Consider the following 5,522-nt stretch of genomic DNA (forward strand, 5'->3'; position numbering starts at 1 on the left):
TGTGTATAAACAGATCATATCGATGATAATAAAAAAATCTTGAATACAATATAAAGAATATGAACATATATCGTATGCAGCTGTATCCTATACAACGAGGAGATTAAAAAAGAATACCATGATTATTTGGTTAATTAACAGATAGATATGATGTAAAATATATGTCTGTGGCATATGAAAACTACCTAAATATATAGTTGAAATAGAATATACCGGGTAAAACTTCCACACTGATGTTAACTCACTATTAATATATTAATCAGTATTTAGGATGTAGGTTAGAATAAAATATTTTGTCAAAATAATATCCTTATAGAAATATGTGGCAAAATAATATCCTTATAGAAATATGTGGCAAAATGCGGTTTTATGTATATGAGTCATGCCAATACATGCAAATAAGATGTTAATTTTGTCTTGATACATAAAAAAATAATTTTATTCTACTTTTTCTAACGAAAAACCCTTTTTTATCATACTTAGCTTTATTTAGATTGCCCCATTTATACAAAAAATAATGTTTTTAAACACAAAAAGATTGTAATTGCAAGAATGCTTAATCAGGCTAATTTTTTGTAACAAAAAAAAAACATTTAACATTTACTTTCGAAAAAAAATTAGAATTTAATTTTATATATCAAGTCAGTAAGTAAACCTTAGTTTTATATGTGCATATATTTATTAAGCTTAAAAAATATATTGTATATTAAAAAAATAAGGGTGATGAATTAGGAAATAAAAATTAGAAATCCTCATTTTTACAATGCGGATTCAGATTTGAAATCTCTCAAACAACTGTTATAGTAACCTTTGCTCTTATTTTTATTACACAATAGCTGTTTTTAAATGCCCATTATAAGTATATTCATAATAAAGAGGGTTTTTTATATGCGTATTCTCTAGAAAAAAGAGTATATTTTTCACTCAAATTCCACGCAATCAAATATGATTCTAAAATTTTTTCATCATAATTCACGCCATAAAAAAAATTTTTACATATATCATTTCTAATAAATATGGCCGAAAGTTAGCTTCAGATTCCCAAAAAACTCTGCTTAAAAATTTTAAAATAAGATCTTTTAGATTTTTCATGTATAATCTGGATCAGCAATAGACATAAGTTTATTCTGGTATGTAATATAACAATTTAAAACTCTTTAAACGTACCTCATATAGATTATAGATATAGTAATAAGTTTTTTTGTTCCTAGACAAATAAAATTTATAGAATTTGTATCTTATAGGTAATAATTATAATCTACAATAAAACTTTCTTTACTATAGAATCTTTAATGCTAAAGATCAATTTAAATTTAATTTATGTAATAAATAGACCAAGACAAGCAAAACACACCAATATCAATATACACGTTTGCCGTGACATTTACGTAAATTATAACAAGAAATAGATTCTTTTGAACAATGAATAAAAAATAACTATAACTATTTACATTAATAATATGGTATTTTATATTTTACAATGCACGAATTCATATTAAGGCTAGATAAATAGCAGTATCAATACATCCGTTATGTATATCCTTAGATTACATAGTATCTGTGCTTTTTTATCCGAAAAAAACATGTATCGAACAAAATCTATAATCGTAGCGTTTAATATATATTTATATTAATAATCTACGATAGATTTACTTATTCTTATGTAGTGTGACTTCGATGCAAATCTATTTTTTTTCTGTTGGTAAATGTGTTGTAAAGATATATGAAATATATATATTATTTTTTGTATTTTTTTCACTTCAATTTTTCCATCTAAGTATTAAATAATAATACGTGCAATAACAATAACACATGTAATATAATATATTAAATTGCAGAATAACCGCATACTTGAGAAAAAATATAAACCGTTTATAGAAATTTTATATTAGAAAATCAATGATCTACACATAAAAATATAGTAATGAAGAAATTAAATGCAAATATGAATTATATTATCATATTTTATTTGCACAGTGAATAGAAATGGATGTTTTATATAAGAAATCTCATGCATTTTGATAAATTCGAAATGATAATGGCCGTATTCTTGACCATAAATATTTTATATAAGATCGGTGCACGACAAATTTTTTTATAAAAAAATTTAACGTACACGGTCTAAAGCGAGGCATATAATCGTTTTTCTTTGTTGTATAGAACGTACTTTAAATTTTTACTCTATTCATAATATGCAATTGGTTCATTAAATATTTCGAATTTTGCGTTATAAAACTTATAAAAATCTATCTTCACCTAAATATTTGCCATGATAAGTTAATACAACACACATGTTACACTTTTGTAATTAAAAATTGGGCTTTGAATTAAAAGACATACATAAAATACATGACATATATTCATGTTTTTATTATATATCGTGGTAATTCTATCTGATGAATTGTATTTATGGTTGCCAAAAAAATTTCTTATTCCCTTCTAAAAAATCTAAAAATAAATTCCAAGAAAGTATAGAAAACATAAAACTTAGTGCTATACGAACCATATTAATCTTGAATGAATACTGGATATGTAACCTACACGTAGAAAATGTCATAATAGGGTAATTATATATTCTATTGCATGATTTTCTATTATATTAATGTGCAAAGCCATAATATTTCCTATTTTATAACTTTTAAAAGTAGAATATATATGAAACAAAATACAGGAGAACATAAAACCTTATAAATAGAGCTGATATTAAGTTAGTGTGAATGTAAAATACGAAGAATTATAAATAAAAAAATTCAAACGAGAAAATTAGCAAAAATATATATAAAGAACTAATGATGTCGAAGAATAAAGTAATTTATCTGAACGTAAATACATTCGTGTTTACAGATTGAACGTCGTTTGAGAAATTCATCCCGATGAAAAGACCAAATTAGCAAATTCTATATGTTTGTGTGATAAAATAAAAACAAAATAGCAATATATGATTTTTATCTGATTAATTGTCGTAAGCGTGGTACGATTTTTTGCAAATTCCATGGAAGTATTAAATTATTTATAAACATTATTATTTTAAATACATAAAAATATAATTTGAGTTTGTCAAATACAAATATAGATCAAACCAAATATAAAATAAATTATTTAATCATTTAAAGCTTACTAAATTGCGAAAAACATTTTTACTCATTTCGATACTGTATATATAAAAGAAACAAAAGAAAATTTTCATTTAGAGTTTCAAAAATTTACATTTTATTTTTGTTTATGATTTTAAAATATCGGACGAAATTTTTCTTAATTATTACTGACGATTTTTGGTATGTCAAAAAAAAGAAAAGTTATAAAAACATCAACACCACACCAAACGCGTGTCAACGAGTAGAGGGCTTTAATTAGAAAATAATTTATAATCGCTACAATCAATCAAAGCGATATAATTACTGTAGAATATATATCTTAGATAGAAAAGCACGTTTTTTTAGTATCGAAATGTTTCGATTTGTTTTTTATGAATTAATAGGGAAAGATTTTCTAAAAAGGTATATGAGAAATGATGTTTCTAGCATATTATTTAACGCTTCTACAGTTTAAAAATGGTCGAAAAATGGATTGTAGTTATGCCTAAATTTATAAAAAAATAATTGCAAATATCGAAAGTTATTGAAACGAAGTGGTTTTTTAATTTTGTTAGTTCAAACTTATTTTGAGTAGTTATAATCAATAAGGGACTACATTAGTGTATTTTGTTTGCCAAACAGCAAGTTTGTTTTATAAACTAATATATGTGAACAGCATGAAAAAGTAGAAATATTTTCTTGAATCATAATCAAAAAAAGAGGAATGTGATTATCCTAAATAAAAAAAGCAGAAAAAAACAAAAGCCAATGATTCAAAAAAATATAAGTTAGTAAAATTATTATAATCGGCTTATAATACGAAAATAAAAAGATACTAGTGTTTATATATTCCTATATTAATCTTTTTTTCTTTACTTTAAGAGATAAATTATAATAGACCAAATAATTTTTTTAGTGACAAAATTATTATTATCGATAAGTTAATGTGAAAAAACATCCTATTTATATGAATAATTGTTAATTTCTTCTTAAAGAAGTAGACCCAATAAGTATGTAACCATGTTCAAAAAATATAGTATGGTTCTTATTATAAAGTAGAAAATTTTATGATCTGAATGCCATAGAGTGATAAAACAAAAAAGATATATAATATACGTCTTTACCATATTTTTGCGTATAAATTAGTGCACAATGTTATCATTTTTCAAATCTATTGATTTAAACCTTATGAGTATATACATGTTATACCGAACTATGTTTTAAGTTGATATATTGTAAAATAAGAAATGATAGAATAATTGAATAGCTTAATAACATTTATTTTCGTGTTGTCTTATGCCGCATCTATCATAATAATATGCACAAAATATGTTGAAAAGAGTCCTCTTTAACCCATAAAAATGCGATTATATACATTTAATACAAAAAAATTCGAGATACTTCTTGCGTTTTATTATTGTCAGAAAAATGGTTATGTATAGTTGTTTTCAATATACCAACAATGCTGGAGAAAAATTTGTGGAAGTATTTAGGCGTGTCTTTTTAAGTACAAATGACACGATTACTGGATATGAAAAAACCTTTAAACATTTTAGATAAATAAATTATGCAAAGCATTTTTGCCTACAAATACATTTTATAAGAATTTTTTTATCTTTTATAATTTTAAGGGTTTGTGTATTAAATAAAAAAAGCAATGTACTTTTGGTATAAATATTATTTTTTTATTTGATAAAGATTTTTATATTTATTATGAATAACGTCAGCAAAAATATCTTATTCTGAGCGAATAAATGCTGCAGCTATTATGAAAACATTCTGTACCAAACTTTTTCTACAATATAATTTCGAAGAAGTTCCTTTTTATGATTTTTTTATATTATTTATCATGATTATAGCACTAAGTTATTTTGTGATATATAAGTTTTAAAATAATCAAAGATTTCAATTATATAAAAAAGCATTTGTGAGTTTTTATAGAAAATACATTTTGATTTTATATATCGAAAAATTCTAAGTGAAAGTAAACAAAAAGATAAAAAACAGAGTAACATTGGAAACTGCAAATACAATTTTTTCTGCATGTATTTTTTTTGAAGGTTCTATTACTCTATGTAAACATTATATACGTTATCTAAGATACAATAGAACTTCTTTTTTTGTAGATTGACAGAAATCATATTATCAGACGAAGAATTATAGAATGTAAAAGAACATTTACTTTTTAAATAAATGGATACAACCAATTTTCTGTATATCTTATACCTTAGAAATAAATACAAATAAGAAGTAAATCAAAACTCGCTTTCTTAAAAAATATATTATCTTACAAATATGATTGCAGAAAATTTTATTTATGCATATGAAAAACGCAAATAATCACTTTTTATATATATTTTAATGATCTAGAAAATCATAAGTATACTTTTTCATGTATTTTATATTCGTATATCACACTAAATCTATTTTTAATAAGGAAAGCATAAA

The sequence above is a fragment of the Rhyacophila brunnea genome, unplaced genomic scaffold, assembly GCF_057557595.1.
Source record: "Rhyacophila brunnea isolate RB1 unplaced genomic scaffold, BYU_Rbru_1.0 scaffold_35, whole genome shotgun sequence".
NCBI lineage: Eukaryota > Metazoa > Arthropoda > Insecta > Trichoptera > Rhyacophilidae > Rhyacophila > Rhyacophila brunnea.